This window comes from Oculina patagonica, chromosome 2, assembly GCF_052425735.1.
Source record: "Oculina patagonica isolate OP01 chromosome 2, crgOcupat, whole genome shotgun sequence".
Taxonomy (NCBI): domain Eukaryota; kingdom Metazoa; phylum Cnidaria; class Anthozoa; order Scleractinia; family Oculinidae; genus Oculina; species Oculina patagonica.
This window is the reverse complement of record NC_135759.1, coordinates 35,529,624-35,548,616: the sequence shown is the minus strand read 5'-3', so window position 1 is coordinate 35,548,616 and position 18,993 is coordinate 35,529,624. Positions and strand designations below refer to the sequence as shown.

Below are 18,993 nucleotides of genomic sequence, written 5' to 3'. Positions count from 1 at the left end.
TCTGGTTAATCACCGCTTACAGCTTGTAACCAAAGTATTCTCGTAGTAAAAATGTTTGCGGCAGCGAATATTTTTACTACAAGAGTTAATTTTGAGAATACGAAATAATTTGACCTTAGTAAATTCTGGAACAAAGTTTTCCAACACCACGGTGAAGCGTTTGGCATTTTGGGCACAGTTCAATAGTTCAAAAGCCCTTTTAATCTAGGAAACCGAGTTGTGAAGTTTAGATCAAATTTTAAAGCGAACGTTGTTGTTTATTTGTGTACTTTGCGTTCTGTGAAAACCATATTAAGCTTAAATTCATTTTCTGCATTTGGAGCTCTGGAATATTTTAAATGAATAATAAAACAATTATTGAATTCGGCTTTCGTATGATATGAAGAATTATGCAGATCTCGGAGGGTGTTATCCGCCTCAGCCTTCGGCTTCGGCGAATAACACCCTCCTCGATCTGCATAATTCTTCATATCATTCTCAGCCTCATCCAATAACAAAAATTACAGGATGAGGGTATTTTTTTAAGCATACTTGACAGCCTTCTGGCGGCAATTTTGATGTCCTGTGGCGTGGAACTCCGAAATTCAAAATGCTCTATCGGAAAGACGGCGGGTGCTTTCGCGCTTAAAACCTTCAACAATATTTTAAATAGAGATGTCTTACAGCCAGTAAAGGATGAAAACTCAGAGGTCGTGCCATTCTCGTCCCCATAGCCCTTTCGTTTCTCTTAGCCGGCTGGGCCTTGGCACGAGGAAACGAAGGGCTCTGGGGACACAGAATTTCCAGTCCTTGATTCTATAGCTAGGACTTCCGGTCTTCATGTATGCAGTCATGACGTTTCAAAAGAATGTATGAAAGAGTCGTTTGGTTTTCGACTTCCGTTTAGGAATTCTTTGTTCCAATCAAAAAAATTCGAATTAATTCAAAAATCCTATGTCCCCAGAGCCCTCCGTTTTCTCATGCCAAGCCGGCTAAGAGAAACGAAAGGGCTATGGGAAGAGAATGAGGTCGTGCGATTTTGGAATTTATATTAGAATTTTGTTGACGTCACGTGAAATCTACGAATATTACTGCATTATAAAGTGAAAAATTAGCATATCTGAGATCCGCTCGGGCACAAGACAGCTCAGCATACGACAACAGTGCTGTCGTGTTTATCGGCTACGCATAAAGAAAAACAACACAGGAATCAAACGAAACCACGAGAGTAATACTCTTTTATTAATTTATTCAATTCCTGGACTGTTGTGGTCTCCCTGTGCTATGAGCTAGGCCCAATATTACTTTCTTCAAAGTAATAAAACTAAATTTTACATTCCACTGCACATTGAATAAAGTCCTATCACCAGATGAGTCCGCGAGGAAACTTGCAACCATTTTGAAAGAGAACGCTTTCATTTCTGTCTCGCTATAATAATAAAAAAAAACTGCAATATCACTGCGACAAACCGATGAATGGTGCCGGATCTATTGAAGACCTGGATCAGTAACTTAGTTAAAACGGAAAATATAGACGGCAAAGTAATCCTGACGGCTAAAGCGGTCAAAAGTAAACATAGTGGATAAAAAGAAAATAAAACTAGAATATATTGAAAAAATATATATTAACTAGAAAAACTAGAATGTATTGGGCAAGGTTTTTCAATATATTCTCCTTTTTTAAATTCTAGTTTTTTGTTTATTTTTGACCGCTTTAGCCGTCAGGATCAGTTTGCCGTCTATATTTTCTGTCTCACTATAGATAATAGGTCTCACATGTTGATTACTTTGACTGAAAAACTATGACTGCCAAAGGACGAGTATAAAACAAATGCTCCGGTTGTTTATCAGTGTTTGGTTCGCTTCAAGAGAAATCTCAGATACACGGCAAAAACCGTCCTTTAGACCTGTGGCATTGGATGTGAGGCGAGACCTTGAGAAAAATGGGTAGACAGAGAGTCTTCTTTAATACTGAAGGCGAGAAAAAAGAGGTCAAGAAGTTGGATTCCAAAGATATCCTGTTTGTTTTGTCAATCAATCAATCAATCAATCAGTCAGTCAGTCATTCAATCAATCAAACAGCCATTTGGTCAAGAGCATGCTGATCCGGCTAATCTTACTACTATAACAATTTTTTTTCGTAGAACTAATTATAGAAGGCAAGACTGGCAGTTACTGCTGTTAATGTCCTAACTAATCGTTTTAATCGATATGTGTAAGTAAGTTTCTAGATTTTTTTTCATTATCGTACGCAAAAACATATTCCTTCGTCCGCCACAAGAGCATTAAGCCATAAAGGGACACTACCCCCAGCTGACTATCGAAATTTCTCTTTCCTGATTTCTATAATCTAATTAATTAATAAATAAATTAAATAAACTAAACGAAATATTCTTTAGAGTAACTGATAGAACAAATTTTTTGGGAAAGAAGTGCAGCATTACAAAGATGAAAGTGAATTACAGTTTACCGAAATTGATTTTTTTGCAGGATGACAAGAAATCAAATTTGTCACTGCTGAAATGTCGAATCTTTTAATTCCTCGCGGCGGCCGCCCGTGCGGGGTTTCCCTCGCTCAGGCGGGTGTCTCTGGTCCCCTCCCCCCCCGGCGTGTCCCTCAGTCGGCTCTCTGGGTCGTCCTTGTGGCTGGTGTGGCCTCCCCCCGCCGCCCTCTCGCGGCCCGGCAGGTCGCCCGCCTCAGCGCTGTCTCTCCCTTCGCCGCTCCCTTCGTGCTCAGTGCGCGTCTCCTCCCGCGTCAGCGCCCCGCTGCCCGCCGCCCGTCCCTTTCGCCCCCCCCGCTTGTCGCTTCCTCTCGCGCTCGCCTCCCTCCTCTTGAACCGACAGCCCGCGCTTCTCGCCCCCCCCCCCCACGTCGCTCACTGCTCTCCGCGCTGACCCTCTGACCGGGCCTCCCTGGGGCTCCTCTGCCTCCCTTTCCGGGCTCCCTCTCCCCCCCTCGGGGGCCGCTCTCCTCCCTTGTGGGGGGCCTCGGGTCTCGCCTCCCCGGCTGCGTGTCCCCGCGACTCCCTCCTCGGCGTGTCGCCTCCCCTCCCGCTCTCCCCTCCTCTCGTTCCTCTGGCGTGGTCCCTGCTGTCCCTCTCTCCCGGGGTGGTCCGGGGGGGTGGGGGGGTCTCCCCCTCTACCCCCCCCCCTCGGTACTTTCGTCCCAGGTCTCCCTTGTGTCCTGGCTGCGTGTCTCGCAGGGTCCCGACCGGAGCGCCGTCCCCCCCCCATCACTTCTTTCTCCCCCCCCCACCATCTTCGGCCCTGGGACGGGGTCGCGGCCATCCCGGTTCCTTTCTCCTCGTGGTGATTGTACATCTTGTTCTCTTCCTCCTTCCCCCCCCCTCCCCAACCCAGAGCTTCGCGGGCCCTCGGTCGTTACTGTTTGTGGCGGTGGGGCGGATGACGTCACCGGCCGCCCCCGGTGGCGGTGGCGTCGAACTGAATCGATCTTCGGACTGGGTCGGGGGTTCGTCCGGCTGGGTTTTCTTTTTTTGTGGGTTCGTTCCGGCCTTTCTTTTTTCGTTTTTCTTTTCTTTCATTGATTTCCCTTCTCCCTCCGCCTTTCAGGCTTCCTTTCTCCCTCGGGGCGCGCGGGCGGGGCTTCGTCCTCCTCCGTTCGTTCTTCTTTTTTTTCCTCTTTCCTGCGACTTCCTTTTGTCGTGTGGCTGCGCTTCCCCTCCTCCGCCACCATCTGGAGTGACCCTGGGCGGGGTGTCGCGGCCTCCCGTTGTTTTTCTCTTTCTTCCCCTTTGTGGAATGTTTCTTCTTGTTCCTCTTCCACTCCTTTTTCCCCCCCCCCCTCCCCAACCCAAGCTTCGCGGGCCCGCCGTATACTAGTTATTATTTACTTCCTTTGGTTGATATTTCGTTGCTTTTGCCTCTTTTGGTATTCTCTTTATTTTCTATTGCAATAATAGTAAAGCAAGTTTATAGCAAGCTAAAGGCCATACGTATAGAATTACGGTAAATCAGTCGGAACACTGTTCTTTTAAGCATCGATTTTGTCTACACTCTATAGTCTCCGTGGAATTTCCTTAATTAAGGAAACAACAGATTGTGTATCAGAGCATAATAACTTGTGGCATGTGCCAAAGGGGCATGTAAGCTATGTGCCCCCACAAGGCCATCGTTTTCGAAATGTTTTAGCATCAAATAGAGGTATAGGGTGGCCTTTTTGCTTTGAAATAGGGCATGAATTTTGAGATAGAGTGTGAATAGAGTGCAGAGTTAAGACCAAACAGGCCTGATCGAAATAAGATCTATAAGGGACCTGATCTATAAGGGAGGGTCTTCTAGCGCTCTAGCTCCGCTTTTCTATGCAGCAGCATTGGCTACACGCTAAGTGAACGTCGCATCCAAGATACACTTATTATAATATTCAAATGTCTTAATAACATTGCACCAGTATATCTTAAGGACCTCTTTTGTGTCAGGGACAATATCAAGAACTTGAGAGGTATTAATAAGATTGTATTACCTAAGGTGAATACGACCAAGTATGGACTGAAGTCCGTACGATACTGGGCGGCGAACGCCTGGAATCAACTGCCAGACGGAATAAGAACAATTGTAACACTTCAGGCCTTTTGCAATGCTGTGCGCAGCTAGATATAATAATAATAATAATAATAATAATAATAATAATAATAATAATAATAATAATAATAATAATAATAATAATAACGGCTTTATTGGAAGAGCTTCCACAGAGTGGCTCTTCGTCTTACAAATAAACTAAATTTACAAAGAGTTAGATAGTTTCTTTTTATGAATTTAATACTTTTCGATTAATTAATTTTCCGGTTTGTCTATACACGCATTTTGCTTTTTTTTTCTCGGCATATACGCACATGTTTGCTAGGGGCCTAGTCAGCCCCATCAGCTCCGAGATTAAATAAACTTGATTGATTGATTGATTGATTGATTGATTGATTGATTGATTGATTGATTATTGATTGATTGATTGATTGATTAAGGAAGGATTGGTGAGAGGAAATGCTCTTGAAGGTCCTTGCTTATGCCAGGAAATACGGTATAAGGGATTTTTATCAATGAAAGCAGATCGGTGAGAGCAGAATTATTAAAGGCACCTATAATCGCAGATGATGTTTCCATCTCAGCAATCAATCAACTGAACAATTAACTGTTAACAGAGAAGCGTAAAGGCCTGGTACTTTGTATGAGGGAACCTTTGTTCATATTAAAAATATTATGAAATTAAACAGCATTGTAATTATAAGGTTTGAGATTTGGCTTTTAGCTTTCCTGGCGCAAAAACTTTTCGGGATCTTCGAGAAACGGACCCCTTGCAGGGGAGTGAGGTTGGTAGCTTATTAGAACGTGCTTACTTATTAGAGAGAATACGGTATATAAAACGGGATTTCCGTCAATAAAAGCAGATTGCTGAGAGCAGAATTAAAGCATTACAATTGCAGATAATGTTTCCGTCTCGTTTCTCAGAAGCCAGTCAACTGAACTACTTATCTGTCAATCAACAATGTATCAACCAATCAATGGAGCACTCGTTTAGCCACTTAACTGATCTGGGAGTTTATCTTACGCAGTCATTTCTTGTCTGATTATTTGCTGCAAAGCTACGATCATGGAAGCTTCTACTAATCCAGAAAAACAGCAACGCAGTTCTATTGGAGCTTTTCACAAAGTGGTGACATTTCTTATGGTGCTCGGGATCTTCGGGACTCAGATTAATGCGCAAAAACAGGAGTTCGAAGGTAAAAGAAACACACAAACAGTCATTATTTCGCTTGTCGTAGTACAGCAGGATTTCATTTCATTTTCATTTCATTTTTTTAGGCCAAGTTAAAAAAAAAACAAATGTTTCTCTTTCGGATTTCTATAAAAAAAAAAAGAGAGAGCGGGCGGGCGCTTTTTTTTTGTTATTTGTTATTTCCTCCATCGTCAAATTCTACAGAAGCGAACTTGAAATACAATTCCTGACCTCTCCTGTACGGAACTAGCGTGCCGAGGGTTTAAAAGTTTGGCCTAACAAAAGCCATGTCCTACAAAATTGTCTGTTGTTTATTGTTCGTTCCAACTTTCCCAATAACAAATATTAAAAAAGAGAAACGGCCCCAAAAAATGAAGCGGGCGGAGACGAGAAACATATGTTTTATTTACTTGGCCTTATGCGCAAATTATTTGCTTTTGGGGGCGATCTACTTTTTCTTCAAAACTGGAAAATAGGAAACTTTTTTCAGTTTCTAATGTAGAAATAACAACTATAATACTGACTCCGGGCCTCGCAGCTCTGGGTTGGGGGGGGGGGGTGGTGATTGTTTCAACAATAATTCACCTCCCACCCCGTCCCTAGTCTTTCAGAACCCTAACCAATCGAACATTTACAAAAACAACCAGAATCCCCCCCCCCCCCTACATGTAGCCTAAGCAAGTAATCATTTATTCCAACAATCTCAATTCCCCACACCACATTCGAACCCACCTTCCATCTCCCAACCCCCCCCCACACAAATACTCACCCTCTGGGGGGGAAGAGTAAGTAAATGTACCATAGCAAAAATTTGATTCCGACCCACCCTCCCAGTCTACCCCTTGTGCTTCGAGAAACACAAAAAATGATGGGGGGGGGGGGAACGCTTCAGATCTTGCAGATTTTTTTCGGGAACCTCTGCTCTTTAACACACATTTACTACATGCTTTTCATACTTCATCCACTTCAGTACAGTCAAGCTCAAGTGACCCTCCCTCCCACTAATACATATCAACATCCACCCCACAATACAGTAAAGATCTTGTCTTATGAAGTTTCTTCACAATACCCACAAATCCCACCCGAATGACACTTATTCAGCAGCCCCACTCCGCAAATAACAAGTAGTACTACCCCCCAGTTTCAGTCAACTCGCCTTCTCTTAGAGAAAAAAAAGAAAACTATCAGCAAAAAAAACAAACATCGAGAAACAAATCATACCGAGTCTCCAAGAAACAAGACTCAGTAAAAACCACCACCTAAACAAAAAAGCCGAGTACCCCACAAAACAGCTCATAACTCACTACCAAGTAGACAAATCATACGCGAGACTCCCACAGAAACAAGAGGTAGAGAACTCACTACAAAAACAAATCAACCACCCCACAGAAACAGAGCTCAGAAAAACTCACACCAAGTAAGGCAAAAAAAAAGCCAGTCAGTAAACGTCGCGCCGGCGGGGCGCGCGCCTCGGCGGGTCGGGCGGGCCGCCCCCGCCGTTCGGCTCCGGGCGGCCGTCCCCCGGGTCGCCGCGATCCCCCGCGCCGCTCCCTCGCTCCTTCTCGCTGCCCTCCCCAGCGGGCCCCCGGACTCGCGGCAGCCCTGCGCGGGAGGGCTGAGGGGCGCGAACTCTCTCGGGGCTGTGGCGTGGCTTCACGTACGCTGGGCATGCCTCGTGGATGAGCAGTGCATCTCGCAGGCTGGGCTGGGGCGGCTAAGGAGAGTCACTCATTCGGGGGGTGTGGGGGCATGCTCCTCGAATTTGATTTCTGGGCTCGGTTCATGCGTTCTCCACCATATTTCGTCGGTAGTCTCATCAGTGTATGTGGCAGGTATTTTCGGTATTGGACCTTTCCTTCTCACGATTTTTCTTTGCCTTCCCCTTTGCACGATTTTTTTTTCTTGCCATTTTGGCTTGCATTTTTTTTTGTTTTTTCCCCACCCCCCCCCCCCATCACTTTTCTTGTCCGTCCCTAAAGCGTTGGGAAGCGCAGGCTATTTTCATCTCGACAATTATTGGATAGTCGCATTTTGGACATTTATTTGATGGCATTAAAAAAAAGAAGAAGAACGAACGGCAGGAGGATTCGAGCCTCCGCCCGCGCGCCCCTGATGGCGATGAGATTTATGCCTGATAGGCGTTGAGGGGTATATGTGGGATTGTGTCCCTCGGGTCGCGGGAGAATCTCGTGTGGGTTCGGTCATTTTTTCTTTTTTTTGGGTGGTGGCGGAATGACTCACACGGCGCCCGCCGGCCTATGGTGGCGTCGAACTGAAATCGATCTCGGCTGAGGTCGGGGGTTCGAATCCGGCTAGGGTTTTTCTTTTTTTTTCTCTTTTTTTTTGTGGGTTCGATTCTGGCCTTTCTTTTTTCGTTTTTCTTTTCGGATTTTGGGCTCTCGCCGGCTCTCCCCCGACCGTCCTGCGCCTGCCCCCCGGGTCTTTCCCCCCCTCCTTTTTTGTTTGACGTACTCCACCGAGTTCTCCCGCCTGATCGGGCATCCCCCTACGCTCGGCCTTCGGCCTCGCTCGCGAGGAATTATTGGAATCCTTACCCAAATCGTAGAAAAGAGGTTTATTTGCTTTTTAATCTATTTTTATTGTTTTCTTTCCCCTTTTTTCACATGTTTTTTTTCACACACTCTTGACCAAGTACAATTTTTTGTGCTTTTTCATCACCTCTGATTGGCGCTATCAGAAAAACGTCTGTTTGCAATATTACGGCGCAACAAGCAACTGCAAAATACTCTTGTGTGATTCTACTTGGTTCTTAGAAGAAAACAATGTTTCTCGTCCGGATTTTTATTTAAAAGAAAAACGAGCGAGCGATCGCAAACGCTTTTTTTTGTTTTTTGTTTCTTCCTGCATCGTCAAATTCTCCAAAAGCGAACTTGCAAAATAAAGACCTTGCCAGGTAAACGCGTCCTCCCGCTTATGATTGGTTTCGCGGGAAAATAGACTCTCTATAATCGCATCGGCCCGAGGGAAATTAAGGATTAATTTTTACTTGCATTTTCAAAGTTTTCACAAAATTGCACGAGTCGCGAAGCGACGAAGGCAATTTGGAAAACTTTGAAAATGAAAGTAAAATTAAACCTTAATTGCACGAGGGCACATTGCGATTACTTGTTTATCACAGAAAGGGAAAAATTTTGTACAAAACAAAACTTAACGAGGTCCGGCGAAACCGCTTGGCAAATATATTCGCTCGTAGCAAAGTGACCACTTCACATATACAATCCAGAAAAAGAGAAGCCAACTGTAGAATTAAACAATACACAGAATGTGCAACTCACATATAATAGTTCCTTCACGGATAAAACTGAAAACAGTTTAGAATTATTCACTTTTGTTTGCAATGCTTGCTACCGCTTTGCAATGTTGCATCGATGAAAGTCATACAAAAGTGTCCTAACCAGCGTTAATAACTTCTTGAACCAGACATTCTCCTTTCCACAGCGAAAACGGAAAGTCCCAACAAAATTTATGCCCTTTCCAGACGGCTAATGGTCAGATAAGGTGGCCTCTGCATAAGGCGAAGCAACGCCAACCGTCCAAACTACAAATTTTATCGGGCCGTGACAAACAAATTTGGATTGAAAAGTCCTCTTTCTATTCCTCCAAGGCAGCACTCATTTCTGCATGCCGATTTTCTTTTACATTTGATAAAATAACCGCATTTATATCAAACTCAAAAGCATTGCTTGTCTCTTTTTTTCAAAACTTGCTTCAAGCGGGAAACCAACTGATATGAGTGCAGACGACGCGCGCTCAGCCATTCAGGATCAAGTAATCATGCCCTCTTGATTACCAAAAGTGTCCTCGTGATTAAGAAAAAAAAATGCCCCCTGTCTCAGCCAATCAGCGTTCAGTAATTTTGCCCCGTAATTGCATGTGATAAGGAAAGTAAAGCCTTATATGCAATGATGACAAAAGACCGGGGGCACTATTAGTGTCAACTACCCCTAGTATTAGTATATACCACACAAGTGAATAGTGCTTTTTGCGCGAGCTGAATGGTTAACTGGGAGGTGATTAGCAAAGCAATTTACCTCCAAGCAGCTAAAGAGAAACAAATTGCCTAGTTTTTCAACTTATGTGGCACATACTAAAACAATTATTCACTTTGGTGTTGGTAAATGTGGTGGATATTTACCCCCAATTTGGTGAATTATTCGCGCACTGTAGTGCTCATCACAACAATAAATTAAGGAGTCCTAAAGCAAGGCAAAACTGTAGTTGTGTCATTGGATACAAAAAGAAGGGATACGTTAGGATTCTTGCCCCGCACCCCCCCCCCCCTCCACCTTGCCCTATGAAAGGCAACCTACATCACTGACACACAAGTGTCGAAATGTCTGTTCAAAGAAACTGACATATTTTGAACTCCTTGGATATGCAAACTTCAAAGGCGCCAAGAGCAAAAGCCTAGAGCCTATTATACACACACTGGTGATCTTGCAGTTTAAGCCAATTTTGGCTGTCTGTATGCCAGTACATTCATATTTATCAGGTAGTTTACACTCATTAGAGTCAAGAAATTATGGCAGTTTTGGTCGTTAGGAGAAAAAAAGCAATTTGCAGTCTAGCTAGGAGGAACAAAATATGGCGATTTGCAGATCGACCTGTATGATCCCCTACAAAATGCTGCCGGAATCATGCCTTCCATAGGGCAGGGGTGGGGGAGGGCGTGGATAAAATATCAAATGTCCCAAATGGTACAATAAAACCTCAGCCGACCTTCTTGGAGCTTAATTTTCATGGCCAGTTCGTATGTTTAAAAAAATTGCTCAAATGTGCAAATATATAAGTTGCTTTAATTAGTTGCAATATTATTGAAACCAGTGATGTTACAAGGGGATTTATACCATGCCATGAAAACAGCCATCAGCAGGGCCGTTGTTTTCGCGGTTTCCCCCCTTCCCTGTGCGCTGCGACTGTTTCTCGCGTTGTGCATTTTCTTGGCATGGTGCCCCTCTCGGTCTTGTTCCCACTTTCACTTCCCCCTCCCTGGCTCGGTCGAGATCAAGTATGGTCCATGTTCCACTGTGCATAACTAGTATGTAAAATATCTTGGGCTGTTTTCAGACTTTATTGCTTTAGAAAAACAAACTTACATTTGTACGATTCACATTGTAGAATCTTCTTTCTGCAGGTCCTGTCAGTAAGCCAATGTGCATATCAAATGGATTAACACCTCCTAAGATTTCACTCATTTGGAATGCCATAGATGACTATCAAAGTGTTTTTCCATTCACCTATAATGTCCTCTACTGCCAATTGTATTCGTCAGAGAGTGACATGTTTTGTTTGAAGCCTCCTCGTTTCAACCTTTATAGAGATTGCACTGGTTTGTCTGTCAACTCAAATTCAAGTGCTGGGAGCATGGTCGTGGAGTGTAATGTTACATCCCTTTTCAAGAGGTTCTATCCAAATCTGTTTGATATCCATGCTGGGGGAAACATTAGACCTGTTATCTTCTTCAGTGTCAACATTCGAAATGTGCAAAGTGATGCTTATAGCAGTTTCAGCTCTTGCAATCCATTGCATTTAGGTAAAAAGTGACTGTTATTAGAATATTCATAATAATAGTAATAATTATAATAAACTTTATTATCGTGTCAAACTGTAGTAGCTTAGGGGAAAAGTCCCCTCTAGATCTACTAATTGTGGACACCTATAAACCTGCCTAACTAACATGACCATTCATTAGTTGATATTAACTAACCAAGCATGAGAGAGGCCTTATGTGACACTAATGCTCAAGCAGAGCCCGGGTGCCACAGGTTACTTTCTTTTGCCTTTGGGCGACTTGAATAAGTTTGCTATCCTGCAAGCTTTTAAGAGTTGGGCACCCGTGACTTCTTGCAGAACTCTCTGGCTTTTGGGCACCCTGCAGTAATTCTTACAGCTTTGGGATCATGTTGCTATAAGATCCTTTAGGTTCAGCAAAGTTCTTTCAAAAATCTGTGGATCTTTAAGGATCCATTCCTGAAGAATATTTTATTTGCAGGGACCTGAAGTATCTTTGCAGGGACTTGCAAGATCTTTGTAGCTGATCCTACAAAATCTTTGTAGATATGGATGAAGAAATACAAACGCATACAAAAAATGTACACAACCTTCTGTAGTCAAAGATAAGTTTATATGCAATAAGCTCACCTAGCTTATTATTTAATAAATGCTATTCTGACTTTGTTACCTAATCGATTTCACTAGTGAAGTGCACAAAACCAGAGAACGTACGTGTGAATAACGTAAAAAGGAAGACACTGTCGCTGGTTTGGGATGCTCCAATGGATATGGGTGGCTATTCAAAATTATTGCATTATAGGATACTCCATGCAGCGGATGGAACTACTCATTCAAATCAGGTAAAAATAATGTTATACCCTATATTAACTAGATAAGGAGGCTATCCTTTCAGTACCTTGCCTCTCAGCTTCCCTTCTTTCCTTCTTTCACACATTTTCACGTTCTGTTGTTCTCTTTCTTCATTTTTCCTCTTTTTCCTCCTTCTTTCCTTCCTGGTCGTGCTCTTCGCATGTCTTTCTTCGTTTTTCTTTCTTCGTTCTGCTGTTCTCAGACCTAATGTTATACCCATAATTAACAATTATTCCACGAGCGCGAGTTGGATATGAGATGGTAGATAGCCAACGAGGCGCTTAGCGCCGAGTTGGCTATAACGATCTCATATCCAACAAGCGCGAGTGGAATAATTGTTCTATTAAAAACGCCCAAAGAATTGCAATATTTCAGCTCCCCAGCTAATTTTGTTGACGCGTATAGGCTACTTTGTTTGTGATGAATAGTATATGAGCTCATATACCATTCCCTGTTATAATTAACCAATCAAAACGCAAGAATTCAATATACCATTGCTAGTTTTTAATAATAGATACGATGCTTTGAATTGAAGGCATATTCACTTGCTCCCATATTTACTCCCTGAATAATAAAATAATGCCTCCTTACATTTAAACATTCCTCTCTACAGCTTTTTTGATAACCATTTTTTGGTCCCTTTGTACAATAAAATAATAATAAAGAAATAAAACAAGCATCTATAGGGAGGCCGTCCCTATAGACAAAAACCTTCTTCTCCCGGCTTAGCTCATTTTAATTTGAACTACAGTACGCGACAAATTAGTTGGCAATCTAGATGGAATCTTGAGATGAGATGTTCCTCTTTCTTGGAGTAGTAAACATCACCAACCAATATGATTTATTTACTACATACACAGAAACTCATTATGGAATTTTTTCAACCCATTATGGGATCCTGTTATGAATAAGTAAAATGTAACAAGAAACAGCTTACTACAAAATGTCAAATAATCAATGAAGTTCTGTTATCAGTCCACAGACTTTGTAAACGGAGACTCTAATCAGCTAGCTGACTTAAGTTATGATATCACTGGTCTTCACCCATATACCATGTACCACATCTACATTGCTTGCGCAATAAGTTCTGCTTATGAAGAAAACACCCGTGGGGAGTTCATTGCCCTCTCTGCCAGGACTGTAGAAGAAGGTATGATACAATAACAGGCTTAAGGCCGTCACTGCACAGTTCTAGTTGTCTCCTTATCAACTTTTGAATTGAGAAAAAGTGTTCCGTGGCAACGTAGCCGGTATTGTCCCTTGCTGGGAAGACGAATATAATGCATGTGGTGTAGTTATAGGTTTCAATTCCAAAAGCCTTAATTAGAGCAGTTTTAAATTGAGTGTCGTAAAACCAAAACCAAAGTAATCAGTCTGGCCAATCACAAACGACACAGACAATCCAGTGAACCAATCAAAACTCAAAGCAAGTACATGTAGCTGGCACGAAGCGCGGGAAAACATGCGCGAGCGAGTCATGATTGGTTTTGGTTTTAGTTCTGATTGGCTGAGAAAGTGGCGCGAGATTTTTTAGCCAATCACTAAGCATAGTAATGCAAAACCAAAGCAAACGCAATTTACTTTCGACACTCAAGTGAAAACCGCTCTATATGATATATAAGTTTTTAATTAACGTCTTCCAGCTTCCATTCCCATAAGTGTGGTCAGCAACTAGTTATTATTTATGTTCCTACAATGGATTCAGTAGGTACGCTGTAAAAATCTTACATGTATTAGAGCGGTTTTCACTTGAGTGTCGAAAGTACTTTGCGTTTGCTTTGGTTTTGCGTTCACTACGCTTAATGATTGGTTTAAAATTTTCGCGCTACTTTCTCGGCCAATCAGGAGTAAATCCAAAACCCAATCGCGACTCGCTCGCGCACGTTTTCCCGCGCTTCGTGCCAACTACATGTATTTGCTTCGATTTTTGATTGGTTCCCTGGATTGTCTGTGGTCGCTTAATTTGTGATTGGTCAGAGTAATTACTTTGGTTTTGGTTTTGAAGTTTTACAACACTCAATTGAAAACTGCTCTAAAACTAAATGTCATCCAACCCATCTTTTACCTTCTTGTTTTTACACATACATACACACACTTACATTCTGTACTTCTTTGAGAATTCGGAATGGACAGTCATGTCATATGAAACCAATAATTGGTTAATATCATTATGAATTGAAAAAAAATTCAAATGTCACAAGCATAGTTCTCCAATGTAACTTATTATTTCGGTGCGCTCGATAAAGTTGGTCTTGGAGAAAGCTCTCCAGTCCTTATTTAGGGTAGTCTTGCATTGCCTATTTTTTCCAATTTGTTTTCGATAGAACCCAGCCATTACCCTACAATATCCGAGAACTTTACTTCAACTACAACATAGGGAATACTAGGAATGTGACTCTTCACTGGAAGGTATAGAAAGTTGACACTATGAGCTCCCCCCCCCCCCCCCCGAAAAAAAAAAAAAAAAAAAAAAAAAACCAAAAAATAAACAAGGCATTCATACCTTGCTTGCATTACACACCTGAAAAATACAACATGACATACATATATTGCTGCGCAAGTACACACCTGAAAAATACAACATGAACACACACCAAAAATACAAAAAACAACTCGAAAAAAAATACAAAAAAAAAAATCTAAGTATAAAACATGATATACATACCTAGCTGCGCACTACAAAATTCATGGCCCATGAAATATAAATCAGCAACTTCCAGAAGACCCGCTTTCATGACCCATGAAATTCTCTTCTTTTAAAATTCATTGGCCTTGAAATTCACTGTGGCGCATTTCATTGCGTAATTCATGACCTGTTAACCATTTTCGTGGGATTTCCACTACAAATTCGTGGCATTTTCATAAAATTGTGGTTCATAGTGTGGTGCTTCGAGTATATTAGCCATTTAATCCTATAAATACTTGACTAACTTGTAAGTATGAACACAGAACAACACTCTCATTCTCTGCAAATATAAAGGAAATGAAAAAGTCGCTGGTTACCTTTTTAACTACTCTTCTTTACAATCATTGCTTACATGTAGGCACTGTCACTATCCACTATCCTTCTCGATTTTTGATGTAAGATTAACCTTGTTCATTTTAATCTTGATTAAAACTTTTGCATTTTGGACGCTGCCTGCCTGCCTGTCATATAATTTAATAGTCACCAATGCATCCCTTCCACATGTATCTATAAAAGGGCAACTGTCAATAAACTGTCAGTCAACTCTTTGATATAAGCATGATACAAGCATAAGAAAACAAGGCATACACAAGTGCAGGAGCATCGGAAGAAATCTGTTGATGGCAGCTGCAAGATGGCAAACAAGAAGGATCATTGCCTTGTGGTTTATGTCTCATGCTGGCTCACACTGGTGAAAAATAAGCACAAGCTTGAAAGAATAAGGCATTGTTTCTTTGTCTTGGTCTTGTGCACCTGTAGCTTTTGCTTAGGGATGGACCATTATTTTTTTGAGAGGGGTGGGGCACTTTTTTCTGGGCAAGATATTTTTTTCTGACCTTCACATTGTGCAAGAATTTTTTAAAGATGTTTCTTATCTTTTTTTCCTCATGGCTCTCATTGCAAGATTTTTTTCAGCCGTGTTTTCTGTGCAGATATTTTTTACTCTACTGAACAGTTATAATGACATCAGGGTTTTTATGTTCCACTTAACAGCTTCCTGATAACAAAACCTGGAATGGAAAAATCACTCGCATAGAGCTTCATTACTGGAAGGCAATAAATGATGCTAGTTCTGTGGTGGTTTTGAGCAATGTTTCCATGACAACCGGGACTCTGGCTAACTTATGCCTGGATGAGAATTATGAAGTAGTGGCGAAGATGTGTACACGTGTTGGGTGTGGCCCTTCCAGTGAATCTATCCTTATTACCAGGCTGGATTCACCACTAGGTTCTCGAGACTAACAGTACCCAACTAGCCACAGGCTATTTGAAATGCAGTTTTGGCTAGTAGGTAACTGGTTCTCAGTTTAACTGGGATTAAAAAAAATATTTAAAGGAAATTGATAAGACATCCTTAATAGCCAGTTAGCTAGGTACTTAGTTATTACATTACGAATTCATTCCATATATTTTTAAAACAGATTTAGATTCAAGTCCACTTGAATACGTCACCCGAAAATTATAATCTTAGAGCCAATTTTTTGGTGGAGTGTATTTTTGAAGATTGATATGAAATGACGACAAAACACGGTTGTTTGCTAAAGAAGTTAATTATATATATATACATATATTTAGTTAGCCTGGAAAGTCGACTTTGCCAAAGTCGACTTTCCAGTTTTTATGACACATATATCTTTTATAATATAAGGTGCGCTAAATAGTGTTTATTATATGTAGGCTAAGAATGAAATAGATTTTATTAATCCTTTATTTGATGGTCGGCTTGTACGGAAAATAGTAAGCGTCAGCAAGGACACTACCTTCCGTATCATTTTAACCTGGGAAAGAGAGCTCTGAAGGCAGCCGAGTTACGAAATGATAGCGCGTGGTCAGTCGACCGAACAATTTAGTGCCTCGTTTTTTAACAATTTTTAAGACAGTATATGATGAATATTAATTAATGCCTATAAGAGCTGTTCGCGGCAAATAGTTTTTCATGTGAAGTTAGTTATGTAAAACATAAACTAAATTGATGCAGAGCATTTAAGTTTGTATTCATAAGAGTGTATAGTTAACAAAGGAAAACCTTTTCCATAAAGTAATGTTGCTGTTGATGTCGTGAAACAAAGTAAACTTTGCTCGGATATCTCGTTCTTTTGTGTGGTGAATAACAACGTCCCTGTTCTCTATTAACCATACAGTGGATTCTTGATTTCTCGAACCTCCCGGTAACGCGGGGGGTGGGGGGGGGGGGGGTAGACTCCCATATGAAAGATGGGGATGCTTGTCGGAAATTTTGAAAAGAAGCCCTAAAAGAGACCAATCTGGGTGTGGCTCAAGCTATTTTAGACCCATTAAAGATACCAAAATTCTGAAAAGAGATTTTATATTTGTATATTTCTTTGTGTGTAACCCTAAACGCGACCCTGACGGCTAAAAATATTGCCATTTTGCCCAAAACACCCTAAGCGAGACCCAAAGTCCGAAATTTATACCCCTAAGCGAAACGACGAGCATCCCTCTTCATTTTCATATGGGAGTCCCCCCTTCCCTCCCCCCGGCTGGTAACCCGAACCAGAAGTCGTTTCCTTGGATTTGCTTCACTCATTTGAACACTGCAATTTTTTTTTCGGGGGCTGGGGCAGGGTGTGTGTGGGGGGAGGCGGGGGAGGGGGACTCCCGCAAAATATGGTTTGTTGTGTGCCGCAAAGGCTCTTATAAACCCTGACCCAATTAAACGAGGGAAGGAAATTTTACAATTGAGGGCGAAAGTCATAGCCTGGTATCATAAAATCGGGTCGATCATTTCTATTATCTCTGTCACTTCAAAAGGTTTTCTTGCTTTCGGGGTGATTATATGAGAACATTACACAGACGATCGCAAACGTCTGCAGCGATTGGGGCGATCACGACCGCTTGATCGCCTGTGCCAGTTCTAACCTTCTAGCTTCTTTTTCCCTTATACACCGTAAAACTGTAATAACTGAGAAGATAGGAGGCCACGGGTTTTGCTCTTTTATTGAAGGCTGCCATTGCGTTGAATCTAGGGCTAAAATGATTGTTTTTCGTAGGTCTTTGCACATACCAAGGCGATCGGAACGATGGTCTCACTATTTGTAAAATGATCGATGCGATAGAATCAATGGGGGCGATCACATGACAACCAACCTTTAGCAAAACGAACGCTTTCTGACAGAAGTAACACACTTCCTGTCTGGAACCTCTATTATCATTCGTCAGTTATTATAAAACTTCTTATTTAAAGTTCTTGGACTGGGGCATTGCTGTCACCCGTTATCTACTGTTTAAGAACCACTGATGTGACTCGTTCCGAGAGATAGTGAGCGACCTCTAGCTGTCCATAGTTAGTAGAGGAGACTAACTATGCTCTGACATAGACAGAACTTTTCTCTGTAGCTTATTACGCCGGCCTTCCCCCAGGCCCGTCCCGATTGCATATTGGGCCTGTAAAATGCAGGAAACGTGCTCACTGGAATGCCAAAATGTTGCTAAAAAAATGCAACATCCAAAAAGTTGCTTGAAAGTTGCTCCAAAAAATTCAAATATACGCTAATTTCCCTTTAATCTTAAAGGCAAGATTTCTTAACAATTTTATGCAATTTAACTGCGCAACAGAAATATCTAACTAAAAATAACACGCAAACTGCGGTGATAACATTACGGACAAACGCATTGTTAGAAAAAATAGACCTTTTACTCTGTTAGAATATTATCAGTAATAATATCAGTAATATGATATTAAAACTATACATAACTAAAAGCGTTCAGCTAGCTATTGCAAGTGAAATCTTACGCCAGCTTGGCGTCAGCTGATTAGCGTCCCCTTTAAATTATTCATAGTAGGGGCTTATGAAAGGTCGCCAATAAATATAAAATTCCGAAAAATATTTCAACTAGATGGGGTTCAGTCTTTCAAAAGGCATCAAAATCATGGTCGGGCGGGTTTATAAAGGGAAAGTATTATAAACATTTATAACTGTTTCACTTGTGTCACACTTTCTTTAACGCATCTGTGCAAGTCAAATTATCCGCGGACAATTTATACCCCATGGGCGTGAAAGCAGACGCGTAAAAATTGCTCGCCTCTAATCGGTCGGGCGGGTTTATAAAGGGAAAATATTGTAAACATTTATAACTGTTTCACTTGTGTAACACTTGCTTTAACGCATCTGTGCAAGTGATCGAGTTGTCAGCGGACAAATTATACCCACTGATGGGCGTGAAAGCAGACGCGTACAAATTGCTCGTC

General features: G+C 41.7%; 1 pseudogene across 1 annotated transcript; it reads left to right on the top strand.

Annotated features, from left to right (window-relative positions):
* The first annotated feature begins 5,002 nt into the window (after positions 1-5,002).
* On the top strand, positions 5,003-16,098 carry LOC144644458 (uncharacterized; annotated as a pseudogene). Its single transcript, XR_013569115.1, has 6 exons — positions 5,003-5,717; positions 10,869-11,267; positions 11,933-12,087; positions 13,073-13,247; positions 14,422-14,506; positions 15,777-16,098. The product of XR_013569115.1 is annotated as an uncharacterized LOC144644458 (transcript).
* Positions 16,099-18,993: the final 2,895 nt, after the last annotated feature.